We start from the raw sequence: 19,174 nt of genomic DNA, 5'->3' as shown, positions 1-19,174 counted from the left end.
TTTCCTCGAGTCGAGTCGAGTCAGAATACCTTTTAATGTCAGTTCGCATTAAAACGCAAAGTACGAGTCAGCTTTCGCCATGACATCACGAAATCACCTTCCTGCCTCCCAAAGGCGTCTAAACAAAGTTCAGGCAAAGTATTTCGCCCTTTCTAAGGCACGTTTAACTCGAAACTGCAGAAACCAAACTGGTTTCTCCACATGCAGACACTGCTACCAGCACTGGCACTCGAAGCAGCAAGCACCTGTCAAAATCAAGCTTCCTGGTGGAATAAGCGTGTGAATGTGTGTGTGTACCAAGTAATACGAGACATGACGGGTCAACTGTATTCGTTTCTATTTGTTACAAACTTTTCGTTTTGCCCTTTGTTTGAGAAACATTTACAAGAGAGTGAAGCAAAACACAGTGTGTGAACTCGGTGCCTTTTTCCACATCATGCTCAGGTCCTTCATAAACTATGCAATTATACCTCAGTTTACGACACCTAGAAGCCTTGATACAGCTTTATCTACAGAAAATGTTTCACAATGAAGACTCAAAGGGCACTAAATGCCCTTTGAGAATGCTAATCATCTAGCTTTATTATGAAGATGTGGCTAGCTAAATTAGCTCTCGATGGGAATTCGTCATTTATACATGACTCCAGGAAAAGCTTTTCCCGCCGAGAGTTTAACACATCCATTCCCAGTACTGTAACTGAAATGTAGCCGTGCCTCGGGGCCTTCAGGGTCACAATTACTGTACACTAATCAGAAGCGGTTTAGAACAATGTTAACAGCAAAGAGCCACTTCTCTTGCATTTGCACATATTTACGTCACGCATTAAATGTGCGCTGTAAGAAAGCAGACCGTCGCTTCATTTCCTGTGAGAGTACTCTGCGTTATTCCTGTTGAATGCTGTGTGTGTGTGCGTGTGTGTACGTTCACGTCGACTCACAGATGTTCCTGCTTCCTGACAAGAGTTCCTGCGGGGCCTTCACTGATGTCGCGCAATGTCCTAATCACATCTAATGGCAAATAATTGTCTCAATCACATCACCCAAAATAAACATTAAATGTTCCGTCATAGCATCGCAACCGTGATCACACTCCTAATGACATCAGTCACAGCAGGAGATTCGGCAAAACGGATGATATTTTATGATTTCACGGCACGGTCGTGTAAGATACGAATTGCAGTGGCCAATGGGGGGGAAAAAAAACAAAACAAACCCAACCAACAAAATTTAATAATGATCTGCGCACTAAAAAGCAATAAGTCCTTTACAAACAAACATGTAGCTATTTAAAGCAAACGTGCAGTGGGAGCACTGATCAAGCCTGAGGATCTGTTATGGGATGTCCATTCTGCAGCCATAGGGGTGAATAAACAACATGCGCGCTCACACACACACACCCTGCTGATAAAAATCTGCTGCACACTTGCATATCTAAATGGATTGTGACTATCCCTCAACACAAAGGCCTGTGTAATCAGTAAGGATGAACCGAAATTTCAGCAAGGTTTTTGGTCAAAAGAGAAAAAAAAGGCAGAAAATAAGAGACGAAAATATATGCCCCGCCCCTCAGTGCTCAGATTTCACTCTCGATCTAGCCGACGGTTATCACGCCGCTACCCGGCAAAGGGTGGTCATGTCAGTGGTTTGGAAATACTTCAAAGTTTCTGATAAAGACCTCAAATCTGCCATCTGCAGTGTTCATTTTAGTATGCAGAGTACAGCAAAACAACAACAACAACAGAATAGAGGCCCTCTGCCATTCTGTGTTTGGCCTGCTGCTTTCATTAAAATGATTGTGTAGCATATTTAAACTTTCTGTATTTGCAGGATGCCTAGAGCTGCTGAGTTCATTACTGGACTGCCGTTTTGCAGATCATAATAGTTAACGTCACATTATTTGGATAATTGGATAAAAAAAACATCTTAAATTTGACTGTTACAGAACTGAATGAAGAATAATATTTAATATTGTTTTTGTTTGTTCATTTCAATAAAAATGTCATCGTTTTATTGGTTTGTAGCTTTTCAATTCAGATTCATGAAATGAATAAAAAAAAAATTCATCTTTATTCATTTTTGGTTTCCGGCTAAGTACATCCTGAATTTTCGGGTTCGGCCCAGAAGTTTCCTTGCGGTGCATCACTAATAAACCGGCAAATAACAGCCTACATGAGAATGTAGTGAGAGAATAAACCTAAGCTGCTTCATTCAAAGATCCCAAGCCACCCAAGCACAAAACCCGTCATTGTATACCCCACAACAGACTCTTTTAATAAACAAAGGCAACTGAAAGAGAGAGGTATTAAGTAAAATGTCCGATAATCAGATAGAGAAAGCAGCGTGTTTGATTCCTGATTTAAAAAAAAAAAACACACATTTGGCTGAATTAACCAACTGCCTTTCTGTCGCCAAACGTGTTTCCAGCAACGAGCTCATGAGCACACGAGCACAGCAAACTGATGCTGTTAAAAACCCCTCCCCTCTAACCGCAAACTGATTTGCAGTGCTGCAATACCAGGAAATGGCAAGTTCAAAACAAGTCATGAGTCACAGGCAATCAATGGCACTAGGAGAATGCACGGGGCCTGGCACAGAGCCGGAGGGGAAGATTACCACACCTGTCCCAACGTACAGCCGTGGAAAATAAAAACACCCTGCCCTGTCAGTGCAATGTGGTGTGATATGACAAGGTCAAAGCGCTGCAAGATCTCTGTTGACACACTGGCCTGGTTTGGGTGAAATACAGCCATGGTGGAATGGGCGGTTGAGCAGCATACTGTGATTTTCAACACAGAACGGTCGCGGTGTAACTCCTGCGCTACCCTGACGTCCTCCTCAGTACACGGCTCAATCCCACATGCGTTTGTATGAACCGCGGACGTCTCAGTTACCAACGTTACAGTGTTGTGATACGAATGCAGAATTACGTGCACTTCAGTGACGGCCATCCCCATAGATCTAGTAGCAATGTACTGGGTGTCTGAAAAGTCAGGGACAAAGGAGAGCAAAGTATTTACAACATGTTCAACCTTACACTCTAGGCATTTCCCCAGCTGCTGCATCGTGCTCCTGCGGATTTTACTCAACATATTCTGGTCGAAACATTGGCTCGACGCATTTCCATTGGTTCCCGGCTTTTCGGACACCCTGTAGAATAAGCGTTAGTGGTAGACATCGCATACACCAGCTAGACCACCAGGAAGTAAAAGTCCAGTCCCGCACTTTAGTTGCCTAAAAAACTGACTAGGCAAAAAATAAATAACTAAAATAAACTAATATTATACCGTATGGTGATCTAGTTAGCTAGATAAGTGCATTAATAAAGACTAAAGGAAACAACTGAGAATACAATCGTCATCCTCATCGACGTGTTTGAGCCCTTAACAAAACCAGCAAGTTATTAGTGAATGTTTTGACTGAGCCATAATCTTCAAATCGCATTTAAAAGAGATTATTCGAGTCTAGCTAGGGCCTTCATTTTCTGTCGACCGCACGGTGACTGCTGGCAGGAGAGAGACGAGTACGCGCCACGTTTTACGCGTACGCTAGGAGCGGAGTACTGTGCGCGTGACGCAAATTTCATCAGCAGCAGAATACGTGCGTATTCTGCGCTTTCCTTCTGATTTTCACATGCGCATTTAATTCTTTTGCACTATTTAGTTGTTCCACAAGGTGGCAACAGTGACCCTGGGTCGTTGATTCCCAAGGTAGTTGAAGAAAAAACAGACAAGATGGAAACACTTATCAACCGGATCACACCTCGGCCGATGTACGTAGTGCAGCAGGTCGTGGGATTCGGTAGCACACGCCGCCGTTACTGTCGAGCTGCATTAAGTTTAAACACCGCTACCGACCCAATGAAAAGATTTGTTTTAGGAAAGTCAGTACGTAGTAGTTGAACTCGGTTCAAATCTGATGTCCAGGATGCGGATGTTCGCCACTGCATTGTGTGAATTAGGCCCGTGTCATAATTTGCTTATTAAATATCAGGTTTCTGTTAGGATATTTAAATACTGGGATACATACGAACAGGAATATCCAAATATTCAACTTTTTTTGGCATATCGGTGACCTCTGTAATAAAATACATTTTATTCTAATATTGTAACAACGCTGCCCCCCCCCGCAACTAAAGGTTTAGCAATAACAATCATTTGAAAATATAATAAACACCACGTTCCTGTACATCAGGGAAATCAGTGCGTTGGTGTTAGTATCCAAATCTCACATTTAGGTCATTGTTGTAATATAGAGAACGCAGATCAGACCAAAATCCTCCAGTGAAAATTCCCTTCTGTGCTTTGGATTTTTCTGCATGAAGCAATAAAACCCCCAACTCCCTTCTCGTCCCCAGAAAAGTGGGAACCTATAAATAACAGACAGGCATTAAGAGACGGCCGAGTGGCACGAATGGAAGGGAGGCACTTTAAGCCTTTGTGCTATGCACTCGGCACAGAGCCGCTGAAAGACAATGGAGTGTCAGAGGCCTGCGGTGGCCGTGCTCCCTTTGCTCTTTGGTTAGGTGGGCTTTTCAGTCACGCACAGCGCCTGGGACCCCCATCCCCCCTTCCTGTCATCCGCGCATTTCAATGTAAATGGGCCGAATGAATGGCTGCAGCTGCCCCATCAAAAGGAGAGCCGTGCTAAAGGAGCCAGGGATTGAGAGTCAGCCAGGCCATGCTCGCCTTCTCCAAAATGCCCCAAACCCCCACGCCTCATCAGGAGGGGGGGAAAAAAAGCCAAATCAACAGGAAATTCTGCTCTACGTTCTGCGCAATTATAAACCGTAATGCAGAGACAGGTCTGCGCTTTTACTTTGGTAGGGAGCTTGAATTTTCATGCCACTACACACTGTACATAGCCATTTACAACTGAAAAAGCCTATATACCTGTGTAACTATACCCTGTAGTCAGTCCTGGGTTTGACACGATCATTACAGCAAACAAACCATCATTATTGTAGCTCTGGTGAGTTCGGCAGGATTTTGTAAACACCGTGCCAAAGCCAAAAAACAAAGAGTTTAGAAGTAATAGAAAGGCCTTTCTCGGAGAGTTTGGCCTACACTGCAGTGAGAGAGAGGGGGGGAGAGAGAGAGAACATGGCCGAAGCCACCTGTTCCTCTGCTGTAAAAACACACAATTCCTCTGTAATGTGTGTGTGTGTGTGTCTCTCTCTCTCTCTCTGTTATCAGCTCGCTTCAAACACCCAGAGAGCCACACATGGATAATATATCACTCCTCGCTCAGCACATCCAATCATAACAACTGCTGTCTCCAATCCTCCCTCCTCCTGCCCACTCACTTCAGCCCACACAAGTGAATCTGCAGTCTTTGGCTGTGGCGTGCGCACACACGCACGTACACACACAGCTAAGATTCATAGGATAAATGGAAATCTAAAGTACAAGAATACTAATATACTTTGCCCAACAATCACAAAATCTTTATATAGATCAATATACAATATATAGTTTAAAATTCAAATTATATATATATTATATTATATTTCTATATATATATATATATATATATATATATATATATATATATATATATATACACATACACACATACACACACGCGTATAATTTCGTTTTTGTGTGATCCAGTCCTCTGAGGCATAGTGTGATTCATTTCAAAAGGGCTTACTGCAAAAGATGAAAAGACACTGGGTGAAAGCATCTCAAGCAAAAACACTGCAGCAAACGCAGAGCAGAGCAGAGGAGAGAAGAGTATCTCTTTTTGATGCATAAAGATTCAGCGAGGTATCAGCAGCACTGCAGTGGGAGCACATCCTGGGCCAGAGGGGTGAGCACCCCCCTGTAAAACCCTTCACAAGTCCGAATCAAGTACAAATGACCACTGCAGCATCGGCGGGAGGAGTGAAAGACCCAGGCCGGGTTTATACCTGCTGTCGCATGCATCATGTGTGCGTCCATTGTGCACGTCTGAAAATAAAACTGATGCTCAATGTATGCGTGATGCAATGACACATAACGTAAACGTGACATCCGCGACAGCCTGAACAAACTACAGAGCTGTATCTCAAACTCGAGATACTTTTCTGTTACGGTTTACTGTGTTTAGATTTGGTTATAAACCTCCGCTGCAGCCATTAAATCTCCTACATCGCCTGGCTCAGTGAAGACTTTCATAAAGTCACAGTTTTGATTTGAGATTTGAGACACAGTTCATGACGAAACAGCAGCACAAAGAGAAACTAACAGAGCTCGACTGTGTGTTTCACGTGTTTTGTCTCGGCTCCGTCTAACGGATATTGTTCTTAATCCTCCAGATGTACATGAAGTAAACAGTATGTGAAGCATCAAATACGACCCCAACCTTTTGTGTGTGTGTGTTGGTTGCCGGGGAAAGACATTTCAAAGGGAGTTTAAATGGCATTTGGCTTCCAAGGAGGGGCCTATAAACCATTTAGACAGAAAGGGAGAAGCAAAACAGAGGCAGGAATGTTCCTGTTCACTGATGCACCAAACACACAGCGCTGAGGAAAGAGGATGGACAGAGGAACACACAATGACCAATACAAAAGACACACTGCTCTGAACTGAATTGGTATGAAAAGGGAATAGAGCAGACATGCAGCTGACACACACACACACACACACACACACACAGTCTATAATCCGTCCCTCCAGGATTTTCTCCATCGCAGAAATGAACGCAAAATTAAGCAAACTCTGTAATATTCGCAGTTTTGCAATTTTTCTAAATGACCGATTACAGATTTGGGCGGAGACGTGTCATGTGACGTCATCACGACGTGCATTCAGTCAAAGCCATCGTCGATTCACGTGCGTCGAACAAGACCACAGCTAAAAAGTCTCATTTACCAACAAACATCACGGTGAAAGAGCGTGCAAAATGATTTCATCCAACTGCAATTCCATCAATTCAAGTAGTTTCCAGCAAAAATAAATAAATAAATAAAACTTTTTACAAGAGCCGCAGCAAGATCAAGCATTGTTGGCTGCAACAATCGTAATACAACTCCACTAAACCCGTACAGACTGTACATATTCCCCGGCACATCACTTCACACGTGATGAACAGTCCACATTTACCATTTTAGTGAAACCATCATGACTTCTTTGACATTTAGGCCCCTCCTCCCAAAGCTGGAAGGCAGAACTGTAGAAGACAGCTGGAGGTGATGTAGAGACCTTCACACAGCTCCTGGTTCAACCTAAAGACTGGAGCTCGTCTCAGGTGCGAGTCGAGCAAGAAACAAAACTCGTCAGGAGCGCTCGGACACGAGACGGCCTCGGTGTGCTTCACCAGCGCATTTTACACACACAGACACACACACACACAGACACACACACACACACACACACACACACACAGACACACAGACACACACACACACAGACACACACATACACAAAAAAAATCCCTCCAGGATTTATTTTTACAGAAAACATACAGGATTTCTGCTTAAATGAGTGCCGCGTGTAATGGGGGTCATTGTTACAAGACAGACTGTTATTGGATCTCTCACTAGCCATGCTACCAGTGTAACCGTGGCAACCAGCAGTGAAGTACTGACCAGTTGGTGGTGGTGGTGGTGGTGGGGGGACAATGCAAATTTCATTCTGGCAGAACTGTTTATCAAAACAGAAAGTGTAAGCATTTCTGGCTTTGAGGGACTTTTGTCCAGTGAACAAATGTTTGTTGTTGCTTTTGTCTGAGAATTTCACACACACACACACACACACACACACACACCAGTTGAGCCAAAATAAAAGAACCCTAGAAAACAGTCCTGAACTGGAGCATGAGCTGTCTAGAAATGTTGCCTGTATAGTCATCCACCTTCTGGATGGAAAACTCCATTAACAAAATGTCTCACACACACTCACACACACACACACACTTCCACAGCTCTTGCTACAGGCATCAGGTTGGGGGTCATATCACATGCAGGGTAAAGACAAAATCCGACTCTAAGACGCAAACCCAAAACTGTAAAAAACACACTTCTTCCGCGGTGCGCGTCAACTCGCACAACGAGATGCTTCTCGATGATATTCTCACAGCTGAACCACAAGCACTGAAGCTAGTGTGTGTTTAAAATCACAGATTTGCTCGATTTGACCACGAAAGAATAAAGAGGTCAGCAACACCGGCTGTCTATAGATACGACAAACAAATTCAACTTCCCACGACGGAAACCTGTAACAGTTACGAAACCTAACCCTCCCACCTTACAACTACCTTCTTTAAATAAAAACTACATCCAAAACTATAAACCACAAACGGATGCTTTGTTTTTGTTCCGATTTAGAAAAATGAAAACGTTTCACAAACTCTCAAAGCCTTTCTAGTTCAGTAAGAAGTAAATCCTGAGGATTGTTCCCATATCGCGCCACCTCGAAGACGTATCCAGAAACCCACGGCTCCCTTCCAGTCGCGTTCAGCTGAACCCCTCTGCCGCCTCCCACGCCAACGCTCACGTAGGATTACGCGTTTTCACAGGGCGCCGAGGTTTGATTTATACGTGACGCGGCTTCTGAGAGGAGCAGATAAAAACACGCGGCCAACGTCGGCTTCACGTCTTCGCTACGCAGCGAAAAGGGAAAAAACCTCAGACGATTATCCAGCCATGAATCACAGGCTTCCAGGGATGATGTGCAGATTATTTTTCTTTGGAACCGGTCCAAGGAATCTGGCAGAATAAACGTTTCAACTTAATTAGAGAACCAGATGTCACCTGTTTAAATGGGCTACGCTAGCGAAAGCGTTCTCTGTTGCGTTTAATATCGTACTCGGTAAAAACATCGATCTGTGTTAGCTAGTCTGTCTCGAGCTATTTACAGTCTGTGAAAAAGTTTGAGAGGGACTGGCCTGTGTGTGTGTGTGTGTGTGTGTGTGTGTGTGTGTGTGTGTGTGTGTGTGTGTGTGTGTGTGCCCTCCGAGGCTTCTCCCTGAATATTAGCAGCCTAATCATGTGAATTATTATGCTGCTTATTAGGCGTGTGCCAAATTCCAGTTTCACTGTTTCCATCGCTCCTCCTTAATGAAAACAGAGCTGGTGAAGTTAATAATATTGTTCGTAAACAAACAAACAAAAAAAATCCTACAAAATACATCAACAATCCTATTTAGAAAAAAATCCGTAGAATAAATACAATAATAAAATGTTATGGAACAGTACATTTTGTTTCTCTGTCACAACCGTGGGAAAGCACTCGATGGCTTAACTAGTTCAAATGTTATGCAATATCTACAGATCGCACGAGTCAGACGCTTACACACACACACAGTCAAGCAAAAAAAAACAATGCCACAATATCCAGACTGTTCTAGCATTAGTGTCACTGACCACGTCCACTTTCCAAATCAAAGAGGTACATTCCCCTGTTCATATGTTTCAGTATTAAACGCTCACGTTTACTTTCGAATATTTATGTGCATGTATTCTCTCTGAAGCGGGTCTTAACTATAAATGAACAGCAGCGCGGACGAATTTCACCAGAAAAGTAGACGTTCATCACCGTGTTGTACTCCGTCATGATCGCTACTAAGCTTTAGCAATTTCTGGACACACCGTCTCCGCTCTCACATTCAGAAAGCATGAATCAATAAAAGTGAGGTAAAGCCGGTGTGTCGAGAAACTCCAGTCTTCAGTAACAGCTCATGACCCTGCAACCTTGACCAGGACTCCATTTCCTGTCTCTGCTTCACAACGTGGAACCAGACGACAAGACGGGCTCCATCTTGAACGTGCCACACGGGAGGGACTGAGAAACGGACGTTTAAAAAGACAGGAGACGCGACTGCCATGACACACACTGAGACAATATATGACTCGACTTTCCTTTACACTAATAATCAGCGTAGATCTGAAGAACAGAAATATCTGTCTGCAAATAATAATAATCAATGCAATTACAGATCCTAAAGTCAGACTGCATGCTGGGGCGTAAACTATCCTCCAAATCGTAGAATATAAACAGGATGTAAAAATGCAGACGTAGAAATGGACGAGAGGGGAAACGGAGAATGATTACAGTGGTAAAGTTTACAGACATTTCTGTCGATCGGATTTATGTGTATGTTACATATAAGCCAATACAAAAGTTATGTGTGTCAGGAGCAAGGTTTAGCACCAGTGTTACCATAACAACAAGGATAGCTCGGGTCTGGTCGGCGCGTTCAGCTTATGATCACGTTGCTCGAGTTTTACATTTCCATCACAACAAAACCTCGTCCGAGTGTGAATATTAAACACACAGCGCGAGCAAGAGTTCCCATTTGCACCAAGTTCAGGAACGACTGGTGCACCGGTTGTTGAAAAGAACATGAAATGCACACCAACAGATTTACCACCGTGGTGTAGAACACCTTTACTCCTGATCTTCTAGTGTAACAAAACATTAAAAAACCACTCTTTGGGGGGGAAAACCGGACAGGAAATAAAGGGTTGCACAAACCACGCGCATGTACCACGTCCTCGCTGACCGTCAGGTGAATTGCAAAAACCGGGTCAAACTCATACTGAACCACACCTGTACTCAAAACCTTATTTTTAGTACCCACCCGACTGTACAATTCATTTAATATACATATACACACACATACATATATACACACACACACACATGTCTTTTGCACAAGGAGAGCCTCATGAGCCAAATGCACAAGTGCAGATTCCTCACAGATGCCTACTACTCTTCTATTTAAAGCGCACCTATTATGGTTTTTGAAATGTGCCTAATTTTCTTTTAAAAAGGTCTCATACAATAGATTTACATGCATCCAAAGTCCAAAAACACTTTAACGTGCTGATAATTTAAACTGAAGCATCACCTTCCCCCCCCCCAGTGTCAAAAGTGACTCGTTAAATGATTTGTTCTAAAGGATTCATTCCAAACAACTCCTTTCAGAGAGCATACTCTGCTCCGATTGGTCAGATGACCCAGTCTGTCGCGATTGGTCTACCGCTGTCAGCGAGCAGCCAGTGAAGACCAGAGGCGGGGATTTTTGTTACAAACCTTCGTAGGTTAGTACAGGACGTAAGCCTGGAATCACTAACGACTCGTTTCAGCCGTTCAGAATCGATTCCTTCTTTCGGGAGTCAATAACTGTTTGCCATGCGCTTTGATTTTTTTGAAACTTTGCAGACGTTTTACATTCGCAATGAGCTCTATAACACACTACATGAAAGGTAATATTTGAAAAACCATAATAGGTGCACTATACTATTAATATAATATATTGGATCGCACAAGCATTACCCGCCAAATTTCCTTCCTCAATTGGATAACTATAATCCGCCAGTGGCGGTGGAGACGTAAAGATGAAGGTTTTTATCCTGATTAAGCTAGGTATATGATTGTTAACAGATTATTACACTGCATGCAAGTCTGTGGTGTGGTGTGGTGTGGTATGTAGGTCCTGCTGATCTTCAGAAAGCTCCAAGGTTTTTCCAGGGCTTGAATATGTGCTGGGAATTACAGCAGGTATCTTCTCTGCAGTGCAGTGCACATTTCTGTTCACTGCACCAAGTGAAGCGTTCCCGTCCTCCAGTCCTCCCCGAGTGAAACCACCAAACCAGCACAGAAACTAATGAACCTCGTCTATTAAAGCGTGAAAACCGGACTGCCTCGGGCCATCATCTTCTACAGCAAAGCTCACTTGTAAAAACTCATTCACCCGGATTCATGAAATGCAATAAATCAGCAGGGAAAATGAGAACTCCATTTCATACAGCACTCCCCATCATACAACAACAACAACAACAACAACTCACAATCCATGCAGCTGTTTGTGTACAAAATGAATCAGTCTTCTTTGAGGAAAATCTAAAACACTGCAACACTTTTCAATCCATCACCAAGATCTCTGATGTAAAAAAATATATATATATTTATTTATTTATTTATTTATTTGAGAGAAAGAACTGCACTGACCAGTAAACAGGAGTCATGTAGTGAATCTGTACAGCAAGGTTAATCACAAGAACATGCTCTCTTCTAAGCAACAAAACAGTCTACATATCTAATATTTCTAACTCATATTCTCAGAGGACCTCAGAAGGGATATCCACCTGAATTATCGAGGCTCGTTGTTAGTTTCTACTTTATCTAGCTTTCTAAGCTAACCTAGCTAAAACAACAACAACAACAACAACAACAACAACGCGACTAAAAAACGGTGTATTCAGTTTACACTCTGCCCCGTTTTCACCAAACCTTTCCCAGGTAATGTAGCTAGTTAAATACATATAATAAAATATAGACATGAAGCAAAAACAGTCCAAAAAAAAACCACCAGGAAAACGACTCGCTTGCATGTAAAAGTGCACTGCGTGGTCAAGGGAAGAGAAAACAAACTCACATTAGCAGCTCTGCTAGCGTGTCTCCGTCCTTAACTTTAGCATTTAGCAATGTCCTTAAACGCAGCTAGCGCTTACAGCAGACAAGGAAATTTCGCAGACAAGAAAGTGCATTGAGTTTTTAAATAATAATAATAATAATAATAATAATAATAAAAACAAGAGAGCTTTATTGCTTACCTTCGTCCAAAATGTGAGCTACATCTACACAATTATACTTGATATTTCCCTCCCGACGCTTGATTTTCCCATTTGAGGCCTTCCCAGTCAGCGGGCTAGAGTTCGAGGGTATCCGACAAAGGCGCAACACATCTCAGTCCCGGGCTCACGAGAAGCCGCGGTGCACGCATACACACATACACACAGAGAAAGAGAGTGAGAGCGAGCGAGAGAGAGAGAGAGAGAGAGAGAGAGAGAGAGAAAGAGTGAGAAAGAGTGAGAAAGAACGAGAGAGAGACACACACACACGCGCGCACGCCAGTTAAAGATGAGGTAAAGTTAATTCCTCGCTTTCGATCCGACGAAAATGTTTCTCCAACTGACTCCAGCAGGCGACGGAGAAGAAAGATCATGAAAGCTCCATGATTTTGTCCAGGCGACCTGCTTATTACAGTAACCGCGTGTCGGTTTTCAGGTTCGGTTTAGAGATTCAGGGCAAATAAAATCCGCTCCGAGCCAAAATAAATCCCCCTAACGTCCGTCTTCTTTTACGAAAGCGTTTCAAGCGGCCTTTGACTCGCACTGCTGACGAAGAGAGGACGCAACCAGTTGAAACATGACCTGCGATAGGCTGCTGCAGATGGGCGGTCACTTGGGTGCTCCACTCAGGACGTGAGCTGTGTCCCAAAATGCCTCCCAGTCGGACATAGTGTGCACTAAGAAGGGTGTAGTAACCAAACATTCACTCCCTAAATAGTTTGGCTCTATAGGAAGTGGGAATCTATTGAGGATTCCGCCCGTGCACGCGCGCCATTACGGCTCATACGTGCAAAACATTTCTGAAGTCAGTAGCATTAACTGAGCCGTAATGGCATTGAGGGACCAGGTAAACATGCTCGGGAATTTTAAGCAGTTCATGATTTTATTAGAAATTATTTAGAACATACATCTTCTCATTAAAAATGATAGAAATGACAGAACAGCATCTGTAGTATTTTATGATGCAATTCGAAAGATTAAGATTTCAATTTCGTTCAGCTCAGTATTTATTTATTTATTTTGTTTGTTTGTTTGTTTGTTTGTTTGTTGAGTATTTCTTTCTTTCTTTAAGCATAACGGCGGCATAACATTATTTTCACTTTAATTTATCCGTACCAGTGAAAAAGTGGGAAGGCTGTTCAAGACTTAAGCTCAATGTATATGTTTAGACTATTCGTTGTTTTCGAATTTGAACACAAACTGGTCGTGTTCACGATTTTAAACATCTTAAGTTAAACGAATATATTCATAAAAACTTACTACTGTCCTTATTAAACTACATCATTTTTGCTCGTGTTATTTATTGCTGCTGGAATGGCGCCATCTGCTGTACAGTGCATGAAGCACAACCTAACACTGAAGAACTACATGTACAGTGCCCTCCACTAATATTGGAACCCTTGGTAAATATGAGCAAATAAGGCTGTGAAAAATTGTCTTTATTTACCAGTCCCCTGATTTGAAACCCATAGAAAACCTGTGGGGTGAACTGAAGAGGAGAGTCCACCAGCGTGGACCTCAAAATGTGAAGGATCTGGAGAGATTCTCTATGGAGGAATGCTCTCAGATGCCTTGCCATGTATTCTCCAACCTCATCAGGCATTATAGGAGAAGACTCCGAGATGTTATCTTGGCAAAGGGAAGTAACACAAAGCATTGACTAAAAGGGTGACAATAATTTTTGCACACCTATATTTAACAAACCTGTGTATTGTTTGCAAATGTTTGATATCCATGAGAGCAGAGTATTTTTGTGATCTTTTTAAACAAAAGATCAAAAGACAATAAAGACAATTTTTCACAGGTGCCAATATTAGTAGCGGGCACTCTATACCAATGTAAGTCTATGGAGAGATGCAGCTTTTCCCTGATTGATTTGCCTGTAACTCGCTTTGTGGTTAAAAAAAATTGTTTGTTGTTTTGGTTAATTGATATTTAATGATTCACAACCAAAATCTGCATATTAGAGGTCCTCATACGAAGTAGAAATATGCAATTTAATAGTGTTTAAATTGAAAGTGGTACTGTTTAATATATTAATAACAAAGTGGCGCCATCTGCTGTTCAGGACGCAGGAAGTGCAACTTTGACCACTGCATTGGAGCCATAACCAAGGAATTCTTTCTCGAAATCACATACTGTAAAGGCTTTGAACGCTTATTTTTCAATAATGTAATTATTTACCTGCATTAGGTAACAATGTCCACAAACTGAAGGTGCGGGTGTGTTGTGGTTGTGTGTTTGCCCCGACATCACTTACCCCTGCTCTCTAGTGCAACACAGATGCAATATGCAACACATATGAAACAGTAGGAGTGGTGTGATTTTAATCTTAAAATATTTAACAAAGTGATACTAACGGTGGGGGCAGGGTGCCTTAATGCTTAGTACATTTGCCTCGCACCTCCAGGGTTAGGAGTTAGAGTCCCTCCTCTGCCCTATGTGCATGGAGTGTGCTTGTTCTCCGTGTGCTTCAGGGGTTTCCTCCAGGTCCTCCAGTTTCCTACCCCTGGTCCAAAGACATGCGTTGTAGGCTCATTGGCATCTCTAAATGATCTGAGTGTGTGAGTGTGTCCTGTGATGGGTTGGCACCCCATTCAAGTTGTCCCTCGCCATATGCCCCGAGTTCCCTGTGATAGGCTCCAGGCTCCCCGTGACCCTGTGTAGGATACGCAGTACAGAAAATGGATGGATGGATAGTATCAATGGTGTTTCTTGTAGAGAGTTTGATTTTCAGTTACTAAAGAAGTATTTTCTTTCATTCATTCATCTTCAGTAAGTGCTCAGGGTGGTGGTGGATTGCAGGGAACACTATGTGTGAGGAGGGAACACACCCTTCAGGGACGCCAGTCCATCACATGCATACACACATCCACACACTCAATCCACCTACTAGCATGTTTTTGGAGGTGGGAGGAAACCAGAGAACATGAGGAAACCCAAGTGAACATGGCGAGAGCATGCACAAACATTCCACACAGACAGCCCACCTCAACCCCAACTCAGGATCGAACTGGGAACCCAATGCTATCTGCTGTGCAAAGCAAAAAAAAAAATTCTTAAATCTCCTAAAAAAAATTTTTAATAGTCATTCTGAATACAAACATCTTGTGGACTAATACAGATACTTCAGTTTTGTACTCTGTATATGTATCACTGTTATTTGTATTCTTTTAGAGCCAGTCTGGCAAGGGATTTAAAAAGATCTTTCCACTGTGAGGAAAATCATCTACAGGTGGCGCAGATTTCAAATGACTGCCAATTTGTCTAGGACTGGCCGTCCCAACAAGTTCCGCCCAAGAGCAGATCATCTGACGCAAAAAAAGTCTCCAGAAACCCCCAAATTTCATCACAGGAGTTCCTAGTAAGCCTCGCAACTGTTGGTGTCAAAGTGCATGCTCCCCAGTGAGCGTATCTATGTTCCCAGGGTCCTATGTTCCCCAGATGTATATGGCACATAATGGACACACGGTGATTTAAATCTGGAGTGTTAGGCTTCAGCATAAGTGAAAGCTGGGACATGTTCATACTTAACATTTTGTTCCTTTTATGGCCGTTTCTGTGTTTTATAGGCTGCAGTATGGCATTGCTTCAGTTTAGTGTATACATTTAACTATTATCATGCATGAAGTTGAACTGTATGAATGTATGGATGCAGACTAGTTGATGATTAATTATTAATTAAGACCTAGTTAATTTTCCAAGTTCACAACTTTCATAAATTTCAATTGTGGATGAAGGATGGACTTTAAATGAAAGTATGTTGTTATTAATTTAAATGAAAGTATGTTGTTATTAATTTAAATTCAGTTCAGTTTTATTTGTACAGTTCTTTTAACAATGGACATTGTCCCAAAGCAGCTTTACAGAAATATATAATTTCAAGATCTAGATTTAAAATGTATGAATTTATCCCTAATGAGCAAGGCAGAGGCGACGGTGGCAAGGAAAAAGTCCCTGAGACAATATGAGGAAGAAACATTGAGAGGAACCTGACTCAAAAGCAGGGGTCGGGAACCTATGGCTTGCGAGCCATATATGGCTCTTTCGGTGATTGTCTATGGCTCAACGGCCGGGCAAAAAATAAATAAAACAATCACGAATCAGGGTTGGGGGTTCGATTCCTGCCGTGGCCCTGTGTGTGTGGTATTTGCATGTTTTCCCCGTGCTGCGGGGGTTTCCTCCAGGTTCTCCGGTTTCCTCTCCCAGTCCAAAGACATGCATGGTAGATTGATTGGCATGTCCAAAGTCCGTAGTGTATGAATGAGTGTGTGAATGTGTATGTGATTGTGCCCTGCGATGGATTGGCACCCCACCATGGGATGGGCTTCAGGTTCCCCGTAACCCTGAAGGATAAACGGTATAGAAAATGGATGGATGGATACATAATTCATAATCGATGCCTGTTTGTCATGTATACATAAACCAATTGCGATGTGGTACAACAAGCTCAAATTTCATTGGACAATGTGAAGCAGAGCGGTAATTTCCCGATCTAATTCATAAATGGGTTGAAAACTCCATAGCCAGTCTGTTTTCAGTTTTTTAACAAAGGCGAAATTGCTAAAAGAACAAAAAGACGTTCGTATCATTCTTTCCAGTCCGAACTGACAGAAGAATTTACATATTTGGAAGTCGCATTAATGATAAGTAGTGTTCAGTTTACTCTGACTTACAAATGGCATCTTTTATTGATTTACCATTTGATGGAACGATCATAGTTGGTTAAAGAAGTCCAAGTGCCACCTACAGGCCCATTACGTGAAGTGCAGGCTGTTAAGTCGAGAACACGCAAAATGTGAAATGACATTTGTTACATTACCACTTTTTTTTTTTTTTTTTTTAAATGATATTTTGTATACTACATCGTCAAATAGTGCAAATTCATTACAATTAAATGTGGTTTGGTGTTTAAAGTTAAAAGTTTAATAGAGCCCTGGGAAAATGAGTCCTGATTACATAAAACCTTTGGAAAAGTTTACTTGATGTGTGTTAACAGAATATTGATTTGGGGAACATTTTTTATTGCAAGAAAAGAAAAAAGTACTCCACTGAAATACAGTAACATAGAAGAAAAGGGGAGAGAGACAGAGAGAGAGAGAGAGAGAGAGAGAGAGAAATAGCACCTCAATCAGTAAGAAAAATATGATCATAATTCTTCAGAGATTTTACAATAAGAGAAATCTCAGCAAGAAAGACATCAAATCTAGGCAAACTGTTGAGAAATTTGTTTTTGTGAATAAAAAAATGTAGAATGCAACATAAAGAAATTAACACCAAGATCAATAGCATGGCCACTGCCAGAAAAATAATTAAATATATCTTTCAATGAAAATTAGAAATCATATTTTATAAAATAAGATAAATAACAGCTCAAGTCCTCCCAAATATATTTTAACCTGATCGCAAGGGTAGAATAAAAAATGAAGCAAAGTTTCATCCCATCTGAGGAACATAAGAATGACCTCCATGGGCCATATGACGTCACTGTCCACCACGATGAGCTGTTAATAAGGTGAAAGTTCAAACAAAGATTTATTTCTAAAATGTTGAAGGAAGGATATTATCTTAAACATAATTCGCTTATAGAAATATAAAAAATATATTTATATTAACTGAATAATGATTTAAATCAATTATGCTAATAGTTTAGGTTGCTCAGACATTCACGCATGCGCAGAAAAATGTTTTGTTTTGTTTTGTTTGTTTGTTTTTCCACAAATGAAATTATATTTGTCTCGTCTGCAGTCAGTTATAAAGCCTGACTAACAAAGCAGTGCAAAGCGTACAGTTTTTAACTGGCATAAAGTTGGTTTGACGTTGGACGTTATTATATTATATATTCGCAGATATGCGGAAATTAAGGGACCGTCTCTAAAGTTACATACGACATTGTTAAACACGTTTCTAACTTCAACAGCATTTGAAGGGAATGACTTACAGTCATATAACCCACTATAAAGTGTTCATCTAGGTGTCAGCTATAATGCACACCTCTTAGATTTGTGATATTTATTAAAATAAGATATTAAATCACATGTAAATTAGATATGAATTTCACTACCGAATGGGCCCATACACAAAATATACCATTATTTAAAGCTCAAAAGCATTTGAAGGGAATGATGTACAGTCACACAACCAACTGTAAAGTGTTTGAAAAGGATGCTTAAAAGGATCTTAAAAGGTGTCAGGTATGACGCACAACTTTTAGATTTTTGATATTTAACCCTACAACGCATGAACTAAAAAAAAAACCTTCACGAATGCATAAAGGGGGTCAAAATGACCCGTACTGGACTGAATGATTTTCTTCAAAAAATACAGTGGCAAGAAAAAGTATGTGAACCTTTTAGAATTTCATGGTTTTCTGCATAAATTTGTCATAAAATGTGATCTGATCTTCATCTAAGTCAAGGGTATTGACAAATATAATGTGTCTAAAATAACAACACAAAAAAAATTCTGATCATTCATGTCTCATAGTGCTTCTTCTTCCAGTGACCAGTATGAGGGAGTGTGAGAGCGATGACACCTAATTTAACACACATACTCCCCATTCACACCTGAGACCTTGTAACACTAATAAGTCACATGACACCGGGGAGGGAAAATGGC

General features: G+C 41.5%; 1 protein-coding gene across 2 annotated transcripts in view; it reads right to left on the bottom strand.

The window, feature by feature from the left end:
• Positions 1–13,070, bottom strand: part of ankrd11 (ankyrin repeat domain 11) — a 133,817-nt gene extending 120,747 nt beyond the window's left edge. For both annotated transcript variants that reach the window (XM_053616647.1, XM_053616648.1), the window contains exon 1: positions 12,539–13,070. The gene's annotated coding sequence lies outside the window, so the exon portion shown is untranslated. The remainder of the gene's footprint in view (positions 1–12,538) is intronic.
• Positions 13,071–19,174: the final 6,104 nt, after the last annotated feature.

This window comes from Ictalurus furcatus, chromosome 27 (assembly GCF_023375685.1).
Source record: "Ictalurus furcatus strain D&B chromosome 27, Billie_1.0, whole genome shotgun sequence".
Lineage (NCBI taxonomy): Eukaryota > Metazoa > Chordata > Actinopteri > Siluriformes > Ictaluridae > Ictalurus > Ictalurus furcatus.
The sequence above is the reverse complement of the archived record's forward strand: the minus strand, read 5'-3'. Positions and strand labels throughout refer to the sequence as shown.